General features: G+C 44.5%; 1 protein-coding gene across 4 annotated transcripts in view; it reads left to right on the forward strand.

Annotated features, from left to right (window-relative positions):
* RAB6A (RAB6A, member RAS oncogene family) overlaps positions 1 to 21,817 on the forward strand; it is a 95,799-nt gene that overhangs the window by 33,932 nt on the left and 40,050 nt on the right. The window contains exon 1 of one of the 4 annotated variants that reach the window (XM_039529374.1): positions 10,127 to 10,149. The exons of 2 other annotated variants lie outside the window; for them this stretch is intronic. The gene's annotated coding sequence lies outside the window, so the exon portion shown is untranslated. Of the gene's footprint in view, positions 1 to 10,126; positions 10,150 to 21,817 lie in introns of those variants that run through there. One more of the 4 variants, XM_039529385.1, reaches the window with a different exon arrangement.

The raw sequence follows: 21,817 nt of genomic DNA on the forward strand, positions 1-21,817 counted from the left end.
GGCACTGCCCATTGCGTTCTTCTGAATACAGGAACTCCTCACTTAACGCTGTAGTTATGTTCCTGAAAAATGTGACTTTAAGCGAAACAATGTTAAGTGCATCCAGTTTCCCCATAAGTAATTAATGTAAATGAGGGGGTTAGGTTCCAGGGACATTTTGTTTTCACCAGACAGAAGACACCCCCCCTCCCCCACAGTTTTAAACAAACAGTTTAATACTGGTACACAGTGATGGTGATTGTGAAGCTTGGTTGAGGTGGAGCAGTCAGAGGGTGGGATATTTCCCAGGAAATGCCTTACTGCTAAATGATGAACTAGCAATTGGCTGAGCCCTCAAGGGTTAACTCTCACAACACTCTACAAGGCATCAGGAAAGGAGGGAGGGCAGAGAGAGAGACACACACCCTGTGTATGGGAGAAAAAATGTGCATTTCCCCTTTAAGTAGCTGACCCCAGGCTTAAGTACACTGCCTTGTTAATTAAATCAGCTTGCTGAGATGGCAGCTACTGCCTGGAAGCTCCCTCCCTCTGTAGTGTGTTCCCCCTGCTCTGTGGAAGATGGGGTAAGCGGGGTGCAGGGGGAGGGGGAGACACCCTGACATTAGCCCCCTTCTTTGCTCCCCTCCCCTCCCATACAGCAAGCAGGAGTCTCTGGGAGCGGCTCCAACGCAGAGGGCAGGAGCAGCACATGGCAGTGGGGGAAAGGACAGCTGCTGCACAGGGAATTTAGGGGAGCAGGGTACTGATGGGGGAGCTGATATGGGGGCTGCTGGTCCACTCTGGTTCAAACCACCCACCAGCCAGCTACAACGGGCTGCTCTTCCTGCAAGAAGTGGACAAAGCAGGCGACTGCCAAACGCTGTTAGAAGGGAGCATTTCACAAATTTAAACGAGCATGTTCCCTAATTGATCAACAATTTAACATTGAAACAGTGTTAACCAGGACGACTTTAAGTGAGGAGTTCCTGTACTTGAAGCTTTGTTTTGGATTCAGCACCAGTACCCTAGGGAGTCCCCAGACAAGACCAAATGTTACTGGATTGAGTGGGCCATGCGGGGAGGGAGAGAATGTCTAGTCTGCCTGTGGCGGATGAGTTAATCTATTGCTGTCAAGGCTGGTTCCTAGAGTGCAAGCAAGCTTCTGCGTGCGTGGTCTCATTTTCAGTAGTAGCACTTACAGTAGGATGTGCCAGGCCTTGAGAAATGCTAATATTTAAACTTCCCATTCATTTCCCTTTTAACTTCTTTGAGATCAGCATTTCAGCCCCCTTACATACCTGATGAAAAACAGAAGACTTCTGAAAAATAGTCTGATTTTATGTTAGTATTTCTGGTCCCTCCTGTTTGCCATCCCCAAAGACGGCACATGAGCCGATTTTTAATGGCATTCTGTGGCCGCCGCTGGCCCCGCTCAGTCCACTGCCGAACCCCGGCAGCCGGCTGAGCGGGGCCAGCAGCGGCCGGGACCCTGGCAGCAGCAGTGTGCCATTAAAAATCCTTCCTGGCCCAGCCTGGTCTTCTCCGTGCCCGCCCCCTCCCCCCCACCTACTGCTTTCTGGCAGGGGCAGGAGCAAGCTTGGTCCTGCCGGCTGTTGCTGTAGGGCAGGTTCTGCCAGCACCCAAGCTTCCCCCTCCCCCGCATCTTCCCCCAGCGTGCTGCGTCGTGCCCCACCTCCTCTCCCTCCCTGCCGCCGTGCGAGGGAGGGGAGAAGAGGAGCCCCAGTGCCCTCGATGCTCAGACCGGGAAGGAGGCAGAGAAGAGGCAGGAGTGGGGCCTTGGGGAAGGGGGGGTGGAATCAGGGTGTATCCCTCTAGCCCCCTGCCGTTAGCTGCTCAGGGTAGGGGGCTGGGAGCACCTGATCCCAGCCCACCCCCCCAGTCTTCTGCCCTGACCCCTGCACCCCCCCATGACCCCAGTCCTCTGCACCCCCCACACATACCCAGACCCCCACACCCTCTCTCCTGCACCCACCTCACGCTCCCAGCCCTCTGCCCTGACTCCTGCACCCTCCTCTCACACACCCTGCCCTGACTCTTGCACTCCACACACATACCCACCGTTCACCCTCAGCACCAAATGGGAGCGCCTGCATCTCCCCCCACAACATTCCTACCTGCACCCCTTGCACCAAATGGGAGCTGCCCAGGTAAGCGCCCCACACCCAAACCACCTGCCCCAACCCTGAGCCCCCTCGCTCATTCTAGCTCCTGGCCAGACCCTTCACCCCCAGCCCTGTGCTCAGTGCAGAGAGAGGAAGAGAATGGGCTAGAACCAGGGAGAAGGTAGGTACCCACTCTGTGTGGGCAAGGCCAGGACCCCAGACTGTCAGCGGGCTGAGTGGGGCCGGCAGCTGGGATCCCGGCTGGCAGGAGCCAGTGGACGGGACCCCAGACCAGCAGTGGGCTGAGCCACTCAGCCTGCTGCCGTTCTGGGGTCCCGGCCCCGCTCAGCCCGCTGCCGGCGTAGGTGAACGGAACCCCAGGCAGACAGCAGGCTGAGCAGGCCGGCGGCGCAAGATCAGCATTTTAATTTAATTTTAAATGAAGCTTCTTAAACATTTTGAAAACCTTGTTTACTTTACATACAACAGTAGTTTAGTTATATAATATATAGACTTGTAGAGCGAGACCTTCTAAAAAATTTTAAAATGTATTTATTACCGGCACACGAAACCTTAAATTAGAGTGAATAAATGAAGACTTGGCACACCACTTCTGAAAGGTTGCCGACCCCTGGACTATTGCTCTTTTAAAATGTTCAGCTGTTGATATCCATCAAAATTGAGCTCCATACCTCTCCAGTTCAGTGTCTTTGCTGCTAGGGAACTCCTTGAAATCCTGCAGTAGAAAAAAATTGCAGCTGATCAAGGAGGGCTCTCCAGTACAACCACAATAGCTAGCACAGATCTATTCCCAGTGTGGACATAGAATATTGAACTGGCATTGTCTCCAGAGAAACTACCATCCTAGTGATCATGGAATAACTTCTGTGCCGTAGCTTAGCATTTCAGAAAGGATGTGCTTTCATTGTGAATCTCTGCCCCCAGCTTGGATTTTTGGCTGCTTGCATTATCAGAGCTGTGGCCTTCTGTATTAAACATGTAGTATGAACTGATAGTGCTGGTGCTGACTTCAAGCATTATACAATGTGCAAAATAAACTCGCTTTGAATATCTCTGTATAAAATGTGCAATTTACTGAATCAAATACAAAACAAAGCCAAGGTCTTAAAAGCGGCGCAAGTTAAATGGTCTTGTGTCTGGAAGAGATCCTAATGAAAAATACCTTTTCCAATCTTTTGGCTATGGATAACTTTAAGTACAAGCGCCATTTTTTCCCTATCTCCCTGCCAGTCCTGACATGCCTAGAAACAATATTAAAAATGTCCTTAAATGGCACTGAGCTCTTAGATCTGTGGCGTAGTAGACCTTTATCCAGTCATCCTTCAATATGTATCTGTCAGCTATAGAAATCAATTTTCTTTATATTGTGGCATTTGAATCTTAGTGGATTGATCAGATAAAGGGAGATCCTTGAGAGGAATTAAATTACTGTGCTTGGTAAGGCAATTTCATGTCTATTTGGTGCCATTTAAAAGATTGTGTTTGGAGTTTAACGCTTCGGGTCACTGAGCCATGTGAGCGAGCAACTATGAAGTGGTCCTGCAGCTGCAGTGTTTTGAAAGCCGAGTCTTGCTGTTGTGAAACTCCTCATTGTGCTCTTGTTCGAAGTTATTAGTGAAGTGCATGTTGAGGATGCTCTAGCAGGTGTTGCGCAGAGGTGCACTGGTGCCAGTAAGTCTGGCGCTTGCTGTTTGGAAGAGCTGATCAGGTTCTCCTTTGAGCTCTAGGGAAAACGTTGTTTAATTTTCATGCTCTAAATAAATCACGTTCTGAACTTTCCTATGACATCAGGCCTGTTCTGTCTCTGGTGTCCTGGGTTTTCTGAGATTGTTTTGTCGGCCCTTCCCGTTAGTTTCTGATGTGTGTTCCTGTGAATGAGTATTTCTGGGATTCAAATGCCACCAGTGTGGACTGAAGCTGAATCCCTCTTCTCACAGCCAATGAAAGAGCAGCATTTTCATATCTATAGCAGTCTTCTGGGATGTCTCTGCTAATGCATTTCCTGTCTCAAATGGAGTGGCCATGTTCATAAGCAGCTCTTTACAGACCAGCTTCTGCCTTTGTTCCTTCCACTAGGTGCACAATATGTAAGTCTTGCCTTCTAACATCGATAACTGGAGCTTCCAGTAGTGTTGTGGAGAAATGGTTTGGTGTAAAGTCTGGTGTCTCTGCTGTGCTGGTCCTCCCAGGCAGGGGAAGCGACAGACCTCTCCTCTTCCCCCCACACCCATCCAGGCAAAAGGCTTTGTTGTCATTAAGGTGGTCTCTTCAATAGAATATTTTGAAGATCAGCAGAAGCTTGTTCAGGTCACTAAGCAAGCTGTGAAAATTAAATACATTGCTCCTTCCTTCCCAGGATAGTATGGAAAGCATGTGGAGAGGCTTCCCTTTCCTTGGCATGTACCAAAATAAACGGCTATCAAAGGCAGTTCATTAGACGGACTAGGGCAAGGGCTCCTTGCTGAAGGAACCTTTTTCTGAATCACTACCCCAGACTAGCTGGGAGTTCTTCCCATGTTTCTGTTGTAGATCAGCCTAAATCTTCCCAGGGCATGCAGAATTGCTTCTTTTTGGGAAACCTGGGTTCAAATTACCATTCTAGAATTGAGAACAGTGTCCTGAGGGTCAGTACCAGCTTCAAATATCTGTAAATACAGAGATGGACAATTAAATTGGCATGATAAAAGTATACCAAACAGTAGGTAGAGAAGGTAGATTTGGGGACTTCTGTTCACTTTATTTCACAATCCAAGAACATGGGGATATTCAACAAAAACTGCAAGGTGGGAAATTCAAAACAGGGTTGGGTTTTTTGGGGTGTTTTTTTTTGTCACACATTGCATGATTAGTCTGGGGAACATGTCTGAGGCCAAGAGCTTAATGTGATTCAGATAGGATTAAACGTTTAAATGCACATGCAGAATATCCAGATTTATTATGGTAATACCCTGTATTAAAATAACTAGGCATATAACCCTCACGTTTTGGGACATAAGCCCCCCCGGAACATTGAGTGTTAAGAGGAAACTTTTTTCCCCCTGGGGCAGCTTATCCTGTTGCTGCCTGCTGCATGGTTTCTTGCATCTTCCTCTGCATCAGCTTGTATGGCCACTATTGGAGATGCAATGTTGAGCTAGATGGACCATGTGGGTCTGATCAGTATTACAATTGCTATGTTTCTAATACAGCAGTGTTGGAGCTTATAAATGAAAGGATGCAAGAGGCAAAACGCTGATTCAGGAATGAACTCTTCTACCAACATGGACGAAGAAGCTTACAAATCACCCCCGCATATTCTTGGTCATCTCAAAGCAGACTGAACTTGAAGCAAAATTATTCCTATAGGTGACACTTTTTTTTTCTCCTGCACTCCTACCCTCTTGTTCCAAAATCTCCCACATTTATTCCAAAATAAACATATACTTCAATAACCAGGGCATCTTTCCCACCCTGCATGTCCCTCGGCCGCACACGCATCTCTCCAGTTCCCCAACTCAGAGCCCTGTAGATCAGAACACTTGACATGGACTTTCTCCAGGTGGCCATGCTCAGAAAATAGGAGTCCCTTATTCCTCCTTGTCAAAGGGTAAACTACACAGGGTAAACTACACAGGGCTTGTCGAGGCTTACTGTGCTGCAGCAGCACAGCTGTTGTACTAATTGTAATTGTAGTACTTGGTGAAGACACTGTCCAGTGGGAGAGCTGCTACCATTGGCTTAGGCCATGTTTATACTACAAAATTAAGTCAACCTAATTTATGTTGGCATATAGCCCCCGCAGTAATTACATTGCTTGTATGTGTCTACATTTTGCTCCTTGTGTTGGCGGCACGTATCCTCACCAGTAGCATTGTATCGATTGAACTGGCAATGTGGGGGCATTGTGGGATGGCTCCTGAAAGCTAGTAACAGTCGACATAAGCAACTCAGTGTCTACAGTGACACTGTGTCGACCTAACTACATCAACCTTGACTCTAAGCTGCTCATGGAGGTGAAGTTATTAAGTCGGCGTAGCAGGGTAGTTATGTCATGGGAGCTAAATTTAAGATGTAGACACTTCCATAGTTAGGTCAACATAAGCTGCCTTGCATTGACCAAACTCTCTAGTGTAGACCCAACCTTAGGTACTCCACCTCCCGGAGAGGCGGTAGCTATGTCAACAGGAAAAGCTCTCCCATCGACATAGCACTGTCTACACTGGGGGTTAGGTCAATATAAGTATGTCACTCAGGGTGTGGAAAATCCAGCCATAGGCCTGGTCTACACTATAGTTAGTCGATGCAAGGCAGCTTATGTCGATCTAACTCTGTAAGCATTTACACTAAAATGTAGCTCCCACCAATGTAACTCACCTACTACATACTGATTTAATAACTCCACCTCTGCGAGAGGTGAAGCACTCAAGTCGACGTAGTTAGGTCGACGCAGTGTCAGCATAGACACTGCACTGCTTGCATCAACTGTTGCTGCCTTTCAGAAACCGTCTCACAATGCCCCACACTGGCAGTTCAATTGGTGCAAGCGCAACTGGTGAGGATGCGCATTGCCGACATAACTGAGGTTGACTTAATTTTGTAGTGTAGGCTTGCGCATAGATTCATGACTGTATCTTCAAGCTTAATTCAGCTGGGGCAATGGCATTCTCTTAGGGCTTGGCTACACTTGCAAGTTGCAGCGCTGGTAGAGGCTTTCCCAGCGCAATTGTACCCCCACACCACACACCAGCAGGGCAACAACCAGCGCTGCTGGCTGCTGCGCTGCTGTGGCTGTGGCTGGCAGTGGGGTGGGGCGAGCGCATGGCTCTGGATCTGCTCATCAAGCGCTGTGACACACACACACGCTTTTTTTATCCTCGAATAAGGAGAGATATCCCAGGATTTAAACTAAAATGCTAAAATGTTTTGTTTTGTTTTGTGTCTTTGTTTTTGTTTGTTTTTTCCGGGCTCCTTTGGAGCTCGCTTCTAGCTTACTCATCAGCTCTTTCTGTGCTGTGTTGCTCCTGTCAATCAATGATGATCTCCTCCTCCTCCTCTCCTCTCCTCTGTGGCTCTCTTCCCTCTCTGCTTGCTGCTCCTCTAAAAAAAAAAAAAACAAAAACCTGATCATCTGTACCTGGCTGTAAACAATCAAATGAGAGGCAGGCAGGGAAACAGCGGAGTCGTGCAGGCTGTTTGCAATTAAGAGTTAAGACTAAGGTCAGAAAAATGTTCTGATTTTTCAAGTCAGGAAGCTAAAACACACACAGTTGGCTCCAAAAATCTCCTCTCTCTCCCCCCGCCCTGTCACCACACTCCACCCCCCACCCCCTCTTTTGAAAGGTTGTTTTGAATGCTGGGATGGATGCCTGCCTATAATGCATCCTCCCAACAGGGCTGGAAAAAATGCAAATGCACACACACCAGCAGCGCTGGTAGCTGTGAGTGTGGCCACACACCAGCGCTGCTCCTACACAGCTGGATGACCAGCGCTGCAAACTACCAGCGCTGCAAACAGTAAGTGTAGCCAAGCCCTTAGACTGACAGGCAAGAAGCATATGTAGCAGAACTGGGAGCTCACTGCATGTTCACTCTTTCACAAAACACCACTTGACTTGACTCAGACGAATCAGATGTGGCCTTCAGCCAGACCCTGGAGACTTACGCTTCCTTAGTCAGCAAATCATCTTAAACCCTCATTCTTACTTGTCTTGACTCATAATTCTTGGCCCATCCAGGATCTGATCCTTCCCAGCCAGAAAACTGCAATGTTCATTTTCTGTGGTCTGGCTCTGCTAGTGCAGGCACCCACTTGGAAACAAGTACTAAACACCAATGCATCCGAATACACTAGGCTCCTCAAATGAGCTAATTTCCCCCCCCCTCCCCCTTAGTTGTCTGTTTCCTAAAGGAGCTACTGGAATGTTAATCACTTGATTACCCATTAATGGAGATAGGGGAGTAACTGGTCTCTTTCTGTAAATTATGGACATGCTTAACAGGGGAAAGCAGTCAGCCAACAAGTAGGCATGAAAATGCTTGTTTACACTGGTTATTGCCAGATTGACTGGAACTGAATCCTTCAGTCTGCACAGGTGACAGCCAGATTGTGATAGGAGAACAAAGTGTTTATTTCCTGCTGGTTTATCTGTGGCTATAGCATTCTTGGTAGCTAGCTCTAAAATGCATGTTGTTTCTTGCATATGTTGATAAACACAGAGCATCCATATCAATTTACAATACCAATGATTAAAAATCAGCCTTTGTGTGAGCAGTTAGATACTTTTTCAGTTTGGGAGGAAAACTCTGGTAATCTCAATGTGGCGATTGACAAATGGCTTTGAAATGGTGCCCACTTTTTTTTTTTTAAACAACGCAGTTTACCTGCATGCAATGTATTTGAGTAGTCCTAAGTTTCACTAACTTGTTGAGGCAGCAATAGAAATGAATGTCATACATTTTTCCAGAGTACCAATTGTGTACTGATTAAGGTCCTTTGGGGAGATTGTGATTCTCATGTGCATCTGTATCACCTGGAGAAAGAAACACTAAACTTATCAGGAATGTAAATGTTAAACACAGGACCTTAATTTCTCTAGTTTATACAGTTTACATCTTCACACTCAAAATGGGACCTGTCACGGAGTCACCGGGCCAGTGCTCTGGAACTGCTCCGAATGAAGCCAGTCAGGACTCTGGTGTAGCCAGGCCTTCCGAGCAATGTGTGTTGGAGGCCAGGCAGTCTGGTCCAGCTCAGTCTGCTGTTGCTCCTTCTCCTGGTCTTTGTCATGCTTCCTGGGCAAAATGTCACCTGGTCACATCCCCTCTTGGTTCTCAGGTTATGAAGGCCATAGCTTATGTGCAGGCACCTGGGCAACCTCACCTGCCTCGAGGGCCTCAAAGTCTCAGCCCAATTCCCACCACCGCATTGGTGCTGTACGCAGGGAAACTGCAGTACGCACAGTATTAATACAGGACAGTAAGGTTCATGTGCAACATAACAAGGGGGAAACCACACTTTGTCACATCGCCATAACTTACATTCTTGGTCTTCCTTTCTGTACTGTCCCTGTTAGCGTAGCACTTCGGGATAAGCTGCAGTTGATCATATCAACCATTGACATAAAGTAAATAGCCTTTATTTATTTATTTTTTTTTTTTGGTGCGTTCATCTGCTAGGTAGATGTCATCCCTCATTATTTCATGCCATTTCACTCTGCTCTGTTATTTCCCTTCCTGCTTGTTCTGCACCAGACAGTCATAAATATTCATGCAGACTTCCTGCCATCCATTTAGTCTTGTATACTTAGCTGATAGTCTGCTCCCTTAAAAAAAAAAAAAACAACCCACCACTCAGGCTTTGTCTTAGCATATGAGAGCTGAAGGCAGCCTAGTGCTAGTGAGCTAATAGATTAGTGCTTAAACCTCTGGTTTTGTGGAGTTGCTGGGAAACATGAAGGTCTCTTGAGGTCTAGGATATTGCTTTTTGTTGAACGATCTTCTCAAAATTTCTCAACAGTTCTGCCCTATTTGGAGCACTTGATTTTTCCCTGTTAAAATCCAAGTTTATTAATTCAGAGAATTTCAGATATTCTAGCTTCTCTTTACTGCTTTTATTTCTAGCCAGATGCAATAATGAATGTCTAGTCTTCTGTTATTTTTTAAATAAATTGACTGCATCAGATGCTTGCTCATTTTTATCACCTCAATGTAGCTGTTCTGACTTGCCAAGTATAGTCCATTTTGGATTAATCTTCTTTAAGGGCTGAGATGCAACTAATTACAATATCAAGAGAATAACTGTTAAGATTAGAAGGAAAATGGCTACTAGGTGCCATCAGTCAAGACTGTATGATAAATTCTCCAACTGTGGAATGGAGATTGCCAGTAATGGGGAGAAAGGCACACACTCTCGAAGTAGCTTACAGCACTGGCTGTTTCATTCATTCTTTCGTCAGGTGCTGCACTTTGACTGAATTCACTGTCATCTTGTAGAACTCCCACTTCTTGTGATGCTGGAAGACGCAGTTCTGTTATGTTCTTTCCCCAGGTGAGAAGCTGTGAGTGTTGAAAGATAATGGCAGGGATAGTAACCCTGGTTGAGACCTGAAATGTCTGAGGTGAGCAATACTTATCCTTCCAGTAAACGTGTGGTTGAGGTTTGGATGCCAGTACAGCTTCAGATGATGGATTCTTAGATATTTGTGTTTCTACAAGGTTACATTTTGTAGCTGCAAATAGCTCTTGTTGTCACTAGCTTCTGTAGAGCTTCTCCTCATGGCCACTGGTAAGTAATGAAAATTCAAGCACAAAACACTTAAATGCACCTTGCCTGTAGATCATTAGTCTGGCTTGGGGGGCTACCATGCGGATTGAATTCCAGTGATGCAAGTTCTCAGCTGAGGAATCCTTGGCACCAGATAGTGTTAAGACTTTACTTCCGTAACCAAGTGCTACCCAGCCAATCTCAGCTGCCACAATGACGTGTTGGGTGAAAGGTCTCTCATGTAGCTGGGCACCTGGCCATTTATGGGTTTGAAGATAATGACCAGCGCTTTGAATTGTATCCAGTTTATTGAGTTCATTCTGGCCCACTCCATGCGGGGGCAGCTGTCCTATGCTACCTGGGATTTCCATGTGGATTTTGTGGGTTGCCCGTCGGAGTCAGCCTTGACGGCAACAGACTCACAAATGACTGAGGTCTGCATGACAAGCACTTCAGACATCCAGCGTTAAAGGGAACTTTTCAGATGCTTGGAGCTGTGGACAGTTACCAAATAAGGGCAGGAAACAGAGCGTATGAATGGAATGGGAAGGAACAGAACACAGGAAGGGCACAGTTCTGGCCTGTGAAAGGAGAAAGCGTGTTTGGAAGAAACAAAGGCGAGGGAAGAGAATCTACAGGGAAACAGGCAAAAATGGTAAAAGGAGAAAAATATGACACTGATTTTAGACTGGTGAATTTTAATGGATCTATTACCTAGACTGTTCTGTCAACTCTGTTTTTAACTTCAGGGGATGAGAAGGTGGGGAGAAAGCAGGTGATGTAGCAGTCTGCTGCTGTGAAGGATGTGAGCCAATCTACTTCTTTGCATGCATAATTGTAAGAAGCAATTCAGCTGGAGCAGGTATCTTCCTTTTGAATTGACACTCCAAAGGGACAATTATCCTCCACTCTCCCACTCCCCTGAATTTGAATTCGTGTGGACCCATCACTATAGTCTTGCTAATTTGTAGAATTTATGATGGCAGTTTTCCGCCTTTTCTGCTGTGCCACTAACTGATTGTGTCTGAAATAGCTGCTGAGTCTGGTGAGATGTGCAATGGATTTAAGCTCCCTGAAATACTGTCACTATACAACACAGATTTCACTGTGTGCATGCACACATTGCACCAGTATGTGAATTAGTATGACTGTGCCATTAATGTTTACAGGATATATAAAATTCAGACTATAGGGCAGGCAGATGAACTTCAGATTTATCCTCTGGTTCTTTGTTCGTAGCCTTAATTCATCTTGGATACTACAGTGATTAAGTGCTCTAGAAATACCTGGGCACTGGTTTGTCTAATTCCAAGGGCTTGTCTACAAAGAGAAGTATCCTGGAATAACTACTTTGCATTAGCTTAAGCTGAAACGCACAAAGGCACTTTTAGTGTAGAATGAGTGCCCACCACAGGAGCTAGTTGTGGAATAGCTGTGGCACTTTAAATTCACGCCCTAATTTATTTTGTAATAATTTCCCTGTTTAGACAAGCTCTAACTCCATTGCTGGACAGAATGTAGCTTTCAGAATCTAGGCCATTATCTCATGTTTGGGCTACAGCGATCTCTTTCTCTCCAGCCTGAAGGCAGGTTAACACTCCAGTAGCAAAGTCCATTCAAAATACTGCAGTCAGCATCTATCTTCCTAATTTTTTCTCTCTCTCTTCTTCCCCCCCCCCTTTTCGGTCCCTCTTGAGGCTTCCCTTTTTCTTCTGCGTTACAGCAAACTTCTAGCTTTTACTTTTCAAGGCTTTCCCAATTTAGTACCCTTGTCCTTACCTATTCTCTTATCATACCAGATTGTGACTCTTCCCCTTTGCTCTGCTAACAATGCTAGTCTCATCTACTCCCATGAGCATCTCCATGACTTCTTCCCCACTGCCTCTTATCCATGCAGTACTCTCCCCAAATTGGTTCACACACATCCTTCATATCCCTTATGGGTCACTTTTAAAGCAGGAGGACTTGCAGATATCTTAGAGAAAGGTAATGGTGTTCTTAGTAGTATTGGTAGTTTAGTTGGTGAAATGCCAACAAATCTCAGATAAGATGAAAATGTATTGGCAAGCTTCAGCTCTGCAAATTCTCATTGGCTCACAGTTCCTGTCAAGTACAGGAATGTACCTGTTAATTACATCTGTCAGAGAGCGAATCACAGCATCAGCAGCACCAGAAAATGGCGATATTTCCTTCTGACAGCATTAAATTGATGTATGCCCAGTGCAAGGGCTTATCTTCACTAGACTTTTTATTTCTTTTTTTACTTTGAGATAGTTGATTTCCAGTTAATATTAACATGCCCATAAAGGCTGGTGGGGACATTCCCCAAATGTTTGATGCAGACTATAAAATTGTTCTTCAGCCTAGGTCAGTGGTTCTCAAACTTGTTTTTTTTTCATGGACCACTTACAAATTGCTGAGGGTCTTGGTGGACCACTTAATGATCTTTCCAAGTGTTGTCTGTACCATTAGCTATTATAAAGCGCTTTGGATAAAAGCGCCATATAAAAAAAAACCTTAATAGTTAACAGTTTTTTGTTTTACAAATAAAAGCACACAACTTGTATTTTAATACCAGTATTCTTACCTTTATCTAATGCAATGGATGTGCCCTTGCGGGCTGCCACAACAGGGGAGAAAGCTGGGCTGGGAAGGAGTGGGGTCTCCCCACCGCAGCAGCCCCTGAGCTGAGGCTGGGACGGGAAGGGAGTCTCTCCCCAGCAGCCACAGCCCTGGAGCTGGGGAAAGTCGCCTCTTTCTCTGGCGGCTGCAGCCCTGCACATCCCAAATTCTCCACACCCCTTCTTCTCATCCCACCGCCCCCTCCCACCTACCCCCTATTCCCCCCAAGGCCACCACCTCACCTTACATGTGTGTCTTCTCCAGGGTCCCGGCACCTAATTAGTGGAGCCACGCCTGCCCAACTCCACTAATTAGGCGGGTGGCTCTTCCTTCTCTGTGCGGCTGCCCAGGCATGCATCTTAGAGGGGACTATTCACGGACCACCTGAATGGAGCTTACGGAGCACTGTTCGAGAACCTCTGGCCTAGGTTGATCCTGCTTAATGTGGGTACCAGAAAGTGAAACTGACTAAATGATGAAATTGACTAGTCTAGTCTGTTTTTCATTGTCTGGGATGAATGAAATTCAAAATCTGCAAAATGATCTTTATAATTCTTCTAGTTTTAATAATCATATATTGAGTAATACAAAAAAATGCAAGTATCTGATTTTTCTTAAATGGATTTGGGGTTAAAATCCATATTTAACTTGTTATATATTTGAAACTTATTGACTGACTTAATGAAAAGGATCTTAAATAACTTCTGAAAAGCAAACCTGTTTTTTTACAGGAACAGGACATAAGTTAAGTTGGCTGGGGGATGAATTCTCAGGAAAAGAAACCCCATTTACTTTGTGTGTCCGGATACAAAGAAACCCCCTGCTTGTTCAGTATGATGCAAGAACAAATATTATTTTCACCTTACACAGTTCGTTCTCTCCAGTGGTAACAGTACATAATGTTCCCAGATCCCGGAATCAATGGGAGACCCAGTTCAATTCTAGAAACTAGTCTGGAAGGCATTCATACAGTTGGTTACACCCTGGGTGGCCAAAATATACTGTTATTACCTGATACTTAGCCATTCAGTATTCCTCTTTCCTGTCCAAGGAAATAAACACTAACTTGAGTTTGGCCAAAGATCTGTTACAAGTAACAATCTTGAAAATTAAAGATCACTTTTGTTAGACACAAGACTCATTCTTTAGGGTCTGAAAACCACAAATTGACAGGGGTTAGGAATAAATGTCTTTGGGCAGATTTATTACATAATTCTCCACTGCAGGGCTTTTCCTTTCTCTGCATATTTTGCTACTGGCCACTGTTGGAGACAAGATATTGGATTAGATGGTCCACTGGTCTGATCTGGTATTGCAGTTCAGAAGATGCTCTCCTTATGTAAATGAACAGTGAGAGCAATTTGACAATGGAACAGCTATTGCGTTTCATCAGTGAAAAATATTTAAGGGTGAAAACTTCTGTAGGCAAAGCCTGTAGTAAGAAGAAATGGCTGGACTGCGTGAGCTGAAAGGTCCCTTTCACCCCTACTGTCTGATAGACTTGTGCAATCCTCTTCATTCTGACATTCCAAAATACAACATTCATCTTAAGTAAACTTAGAAGCAATAATAAATGTCCTGTAATTATGTAAATGAATATTGGTTGCTGCTGGCTCTGTCAGCATCCACAAGAGAATCAGCAAGTTCTGCTTTCTGCTTTGGGGAATGAAGCAGAACTTCCACTGCATGATAGTAGAGATTATATAGGAGGATTTTTTAAATAAGCTGCTTTAATCACTTTCATATTCCCATTCTGCAGTGGGAGAGTGGGCTGACAAATCTAAAAATAAACTTCCTTGATGGCTGGCTCACATGGATCATTTAAGTCAAGTATGAACATGCCCACCTGTGGGGTTTCTTTTTAAATGAGTCTAAAAAAGGCTTTCATGCATCATTCTCCAATGTGCTGTCTTTCCGCTCATGTGCTGTCTTTCCGCTCAGCTACACGTCTTCCCTTTCTGTGGCTTTTATTTCTAGCTCTGCCGTAGCTTATCTCTAGTGTTTCCATGCTCTCATCTTTCTTATCTTTGAGATCCCATGAATGTCCTGTATACTGAGGACTCAAGGTTTGTTTGAGACCAAAAATGAGAGAACTTCTAGGACTTGTAATTCACCATACTGCAGCTTTGTCAGTGGTAGCTAAAGTGCAGTGTCAGATCATCTGATCCTGCCATGAGCAGGATTAGACACAGAACAGGGTTAAATGACAATAAAAATGCCTGAGCCGTGCACTACAGCTGTTGTTAGTGAAGTATACTGTGGTGAATTACTCATCCTAGTATAGACAAAAGCCAGTAGGAATAGCTTTAGAAATCCACACTGCAGATTCTGCACTGAACTCTCTTAGGTAGGATGGGCAACGGGTAGCTTCCTAAGTATCCACGCCCTCAACTATCTCCCCTTAAAGGAGACCAGTGAAGTGTGGTGACAGGGACTTAGGTTTATGCCCTTTTTTTGCTTCCTTACAAAGCACACCTGAAAGGCTTTTAAAGTTTCCCTCTGCTTAATTTTTACCTTTAGAAATAACAAGAATGTCAAGTCTTAGTTTTGCTAGAGGAATTCTTGGAGGACCCGGAGAAGTGGATTGGAAGTTTTCTCATCTTTTTACCGGAGAAGGCAGGGGCTGTTGAGTCTTTCAACATATCCTTTTTTGTCTCCCAGTTTTTCTAGTCTGTGTGTGTGTGTGAGAGAGAGAGAAAGAAATAGGAGGTTATCAACATTTTGAGCACTGAATAAAAACCTCTTCCACTCTGAATTAGGTTTCACTGCTCTCTGTCTCTGTGAGATCTTAACATTTGCCATCCCTGTTTTTCCTGGAAGACTTTGTGTAGGAAGCCTGAATTTCTAATTTAAAACAAGCAAACCCCTAAAAAAGGGACAGGAAGTACTGTCTGTCTTCATACATCATAAAGGAGCAAAGTGGCACAATCCCAATTTCTTTTTCCTTCGTGGGTCACTTTTAATTACTTTGCCTGAACTCCTTCCCAAACTCCTGCCTGGCAACAAATGACCTTCTAATCCTGGCTTGGCAGGAAAATGATTTTGCATGATCTAATGGGTCCTTTCCATCTCTAACTTCTGTGAGTCTCCCTAGTGACTCATTAGAGCATGAAATGAAGAGCACTTTTTGTTGCACTGCCAGTAGTGGCCAATAGCATATACTGTTAATGCAGGCAAAAAGGAATAGTAGAGACCTGCTATTATTCAGTTTTATTAGTGGATGGCTCTTGTGGGGTGTCTACATCTCTAATATGCAGTGCAATGGAAGCAGAGTAACAACATCTTTCAGGAAGCAGATAAACTTTAAATGTGCATGGTAATTTGTCTGATCAAAACTGTTAGAACCAGAAGCTTATCGCCATGACTTCATTTGTATCTGAATACTCTAGGAAATGCATGTGGCATTTGGTTCTAGTCTTCCTAACACAGGGCGTTCATCAAATGGACTTGATCAGCTTTTATGTGCTTTGATTTCCGAACACGGATTTTTTGGTAAGGAAGTGATCCATAGAAGAAGGCCAGCTTACAAAGTACTGTGTAGCAAAGCCATAACAAGGAATTTTTGCGCCCGAGGCAAGGGCTGGCTCCAGGCTGTTTGGCAATTCGGCGGTGGGTCCCTGAGTCCCTGTCGGAGGGAAGGACCTGCCACCGAATTGCCGCCACCACCGCTTCATTCATTCTTTGGCGGCAATCGGCAGCGGGTCCCTGAGCCCCTCTCAGAGAGAAGGACCTGCCGCCGAAGATGCGGCAGCGGTAGAGCTGCTGCTGAAGCACTGCCGATCGCAGTAGAGCTGCGCCCCTCTGCTTTGCGCGCCCGAGGCAAGTGCCTCACTCGCCTCGCCCTTGTTACGGCACTGCTGTGTAGAGCAATTTGTTTCTTTTTAAACTTCGAAAAAAGCTTGCTATTGCCTTTTTAAATATAACATATAGGGGCTGGATGGCCTGAGTTAATGGAATGGGAGTAATAGTGCCTGGCTCAGCTCGAGCCTGGGTTAGTAGTGACCCAAGGCCTGATTTACAAAGTTATTGATGCGTCTGTGAGTGCAGGTAGGCACCCAGGGGGCTTATAAAAGCATCAAACTCCCTTTGAAGTCTGAGTTAGGTCCTCTCTAACATGCCACAAGATGCCTGTATACATCTTTAGATACCTTAATACCATTGTAAACCTGGCCCCAAGTTACTCCCACCTTAGCCTGTGTGAAATGAATTGGCGGTGTCACTGGACAAAGCATTCATGCCACAAACTGCTGCTCCTTCTAGTCAGACTTAGAGCTCACAGGCTGAGTGGGACATGGAGACTTCTGTCCTACACATCTGGTCTCTTGAGGTCGGGGCTGGGACATGCTGGTGGTACAATGAGAAGGGAGTCTGCATTGCTGCTGTCCCTGGGGCTTTCACAAATACACTGTCTCCAGCACCTTTCGTTAGCGGTGTTGGCTTAATCCCTTCCTGTAAACAACAAAGCATGCGTCCCACCTTTATATATTGTAACATGCTATTTTCTGGTTGCTCAGAGCCCTGCAAGATTGGGGCATTGAACTCTCACTGTAATGGAGTTGAGGCCATCCAGCAGCTCAGGTGATCCTGCCCTTTGATTGTTATGATGTGCAGAATGGTCCCACCCTAGCACTGTGCTTTTTAAGGAGAAATGTACGCTAGTTCCCCCATGCAAGGAGCCTAATTTAATGTGTTGAGAACTGAGTAGTATGAGCAAGGAAGAGGAATCATCCGAGTCCTGCCTGCTTGAGAGGGGAGATACGACAGCACTTTAGGAGGCTGAGAAGAGTAGATCTGCCTTAGGGTGATCAGCAGCTGCTTTTAAAAGCCCTCTGGGAGATGCACTCTTCTCACTGGCAAAGGCTGTATGATCCTGCTTCTCTTTCCCACCAGTGAATTGCTGCTAATGGAATTGGCTCCTGGAGCTGGGAAAACCTCATCCTACCTCGTTTAAATAACGACTGGGGGGAGCAGGAGGGAATGTCTGTATCTTTCCAGTTCTGGCTTCTGTCTTTAATGTGTTTGGCTTAGGTAATTTTTTGTTGATGTTTTAAAAAGATGCAAATTTAATGCTCTTTAGAGGTGCCAGACTGAATATGAAGTCTTCTAGCCCCATGACATAAGAACATACAAATGGCTATACTGGGTCAAACCAAAGGTCCATCTAGCCCAGTATCCTGTCTTCCAACAGTGGCCAATGCCAGGTGCCCCAGAGGAAATGAACAGAACAGGTAATCATCAAGTGATCCATACCCTGTTGCCCATTTTCAGCTTCTGACAAACAGAGGCTAGGGACACCATCCCTGCCCATCCTGGCTAATAGGCATTGATTTATCCATTAATTTACCTAGTTCTTTTTTGAACCCTGTAATAGTCTTGGCTTTCACAACATCTTCTGGCAAGGAGTTCCACAGGTTGACTGTGCATTATGGGAAAAAATACTTCCTTTTGTTTGTTTTAAACCTGACAGTTCTAGCATGAACAATGGTTCTGACAGCTGCCCATCATCCATCAGTCTTGACCTCCTTCTAGTCTCCTTGCCCATGTGATCCTTGGCTTCTGCAGAAACTGTCTGCAGATGTTCAAAGTGGTGGTGTCTGACACAGGCAACTCTACTACTACTTCTTAGCGTAAGTGCACCGTGTCTCAGGCGGCATGTGACCAGGATTCATCACCGAATTTGATCTACTGGTTGGATAAATTAGCTTCCCCAGCTCGGGCCGGGTACTGATGGGGAGTGCAATGTGGACGCTGATCCAGGCCTCCCAACATCATCACTAGCAACTGAACTCAGGCCATCAGCTCATCTCGTACCACCGGACTGGCATCAGTATCTCCTACCCCCGTGGTTTGGACATCCCTTAGGGGAGGATCTATAAATGGAGATTCTCTATGTCCTAATAAAGAGGAGAGGCTGGAAAATGGTAGAATACAGGTAAGATCTGATGAGAAACTGTCAAAAGAAAAAAAGAATCCCATTCAATTACATCATGTAATGGAAGACAGCTAAAAAGGGACAAGTTTTTAAAGTGCTTATATACCAATGCTAGAATTCTAATTAATAAGATGGGCAAACTAGAATGCCTCTTATTAAATGAGGATATTGATATAACAGGCATCACAGAAACTTGGTGAAATGAGGACAATCAATGGGACACAGTAATACCAGGGTATAAAATATGTCGGAAGGACAGAACAGGTCATGCTGGTGGGGGGAGTGGCACTATATGTGAGAGAGAGCATAGAATCAAATGAAGTAAAAATCTTAAATGAACCAAACTGTACCATAGAATCTCTATGGATAGTAATTCCATGCTTGAATAATAAGAATCTAGTAGTAGGGATTTATTACAGACCACCTGACCAGAATGGTGTAGTGACTGTGAAATGTTCAGGGACTTTAGAGAGACTATTAAAATAAAAAAATAATAATGGGGGATTTCAACTATCCCCATATTGACTGGGTACATGTCACGTCAGGACGGGATGTGGAGATAGTTTCTTGACACCTTAAATGACTGCTTCTTGGAGCAGCTAGTCTGGGAACCCACAAGAGGAGAGGCAATTCTTGACTTAGTCCTAAGTGGAGCACAGGATCAAGTCCAAGAGGTGAATATAGCTGGACTGCTTGGTAATAGTCACCATAATATAATTAAATTTAACATCCCTGTGGTGGGGAAAACACCACAGCATTCCAGCACTGTAGCATTTAATTTCACAAAGGGGAATTACACAAAAATGAGGTTAAACAGAAATTAAAAGGTACAGCACCAAACGAAAATCCCTGCAAGCGGCATGGAAACTTTAAAAGACCCCATAATAGAGGCTCAACTTAAATGTATGCCCCAAATTAAAAAACCTAGTAAGAGAACCAAAAAAGAGCCACCATGGCTAAACATCAAAGTAAAAGAATCAGTGAGAGGCAAAAAGACATCTTTTAAAAAGTGGAAGTTAAATCCTAATGAGGAAAATAGAAAGGAGCCTAAACTCTGGCAAATGAAGTGTAAAAATATAATTAGGAAGGCCAAAAAAGAATTTGAAGTACAGCTAGCCAAAGACTCAAAGTAATAGCAATTTTTTTTTAAGTACATCAGAAGCAGGAAGCCTGTTAAACAACCAGTGGGGCCATTGGATGATCAAGATGCTAAAGGAGCACTCAAGGACTATAAGGCCATTGAGGAGAAACTTAAATGAATTATTTGCATCAATCTTCACAAATGAGGATGTGAGGGAGATTCCCAAACCTGAGCCATCTAGGTGACAAATCGGAGGAACTGTCCCAGGTTCAGGTGTCATTAGAGGAGGTTTTGGAACAAATTGATAAATTAAACAGTAATAAGTCACCAGGACCAAATGGTATTCGCCTAAGAGTTCTGAAGGAACTCAGATGTGAAATTACAGGACTACTAACTGTTATCTGTAATCTATCATTTAAATCCGCTTCTGTACCAGATGACTGGAGGATAGCTAATGTGATGCCAATTTTTAAAAAGGGCTCCAGTGGTGATTCCGGCAATTACAGGCCAGTAAGCCTGACTTCAGTAATGGGCTATAGTAGAGTTTCAGACACATAGATGAACATAATTTGTTGGGGAAGAGTCAACATGTTTTTAGTAAAGGGAAATCGTGCCTCACCAATCTACTAGAGTTCTTTGAGGGGGTCAACAAGCATGTGGACAAGAGGGACCCAGTGGATATAGTATATTTAGATGTTCAGAAAGCCTTTGACAAGGTCCCTCACCAAAAGCTCTTAAGCAAAGTAATTAGTTATGGGATAAGAGGGAAGGTCCTCTCATGGATTGGTAACTGGTTAAAAGATAGGAAACAAAGGGTAGGAATAAATGTTCAGTTTTCAGAATGGAGAGACGTAAATAGTGGTGTCCTTCAGGGGTCTGTATTGAGCCCAGTCCTATTCAACATATTCATAAATGATCTGGAAAAAGGGATAAACAGTGAGGTGGCAAAATTTGCAGATGATACAAAACTACTCAAGATAGTCAAGTCCCAGACAGACTGCGAAGTGCTACAAAAGGATCTCTCAAAACTGGGTGACTGGGCAACAAAATGGCAGATGAAATTCGATATTGATAAATGCAAAATAATGCACATTGGAAAACATAATCCCAATTATACATATAAAATGATGGGATCTAAATTAGCTGTTACCACTCAAGAAAGAGATCTTGGAGTCATTGTGGATAGTTCAGTCCACTCAATGTGCTAATCATCCACTCAATGTGCAGCGGCAGTCAAAAAAGCGAACAGAACGTTGGACATCATTGAGAAAGGGAAAGATAATACAGAAAATATCATATTGCCTCTATATAAATCCATGGTACGCCCACATCTTGAATACTGCGTCCAGATGTGGTTGCCTCACAGTTGGGAAAAGTCACCTGAGCAAGTCTGAAAAGGGAGATACCCTTAAAATCCCCAGTTGGAGACAGTTGACTTTTAGCTCTGAAGTGAACGTAATTGACTATCACATGGTATACTCCTTCAGGCAGAGGAGTTTGAGCTACAGCATGTGAATAGAACCTGGTTAGCATTTACCTTTTGTTGCATTCTCCAGATCAGGGCTAACCTTATAACTAGTATGCAGAGGCAGAAAAAACTCCTGACACTGATTTTTAGCTTCCTTAATATTTTTCTGTCTCGTGCAGGTCAAACAAGTTCCCCAGAATCTGGGTCTGGTGCTTTGTTTGAGAACAAATCTTGATTTTCTCTTCCTTTTATCTGTTTTTATTTGCTAGCCTTTCATCATTTCCAACAACTCCCTGCTGTGACGTTCCTTACCTCATTATACAGTTCAGCATGTGATTGCTGAATCTCA

Source organism: Mauremys reevesii, linkage group 1 (genome assembly GCF_016161935.1).
Source record: "Mauremys reevesii isolate NIE-2019 linkage group 1, ASM1616193v1, whole genome shotgun sequence".
Taxonomy (NCBI): Eukaryota; Metazoa; Chordata; order Testudines; family Geoemydidae; genus Mauremys; species Mauremys reevesii.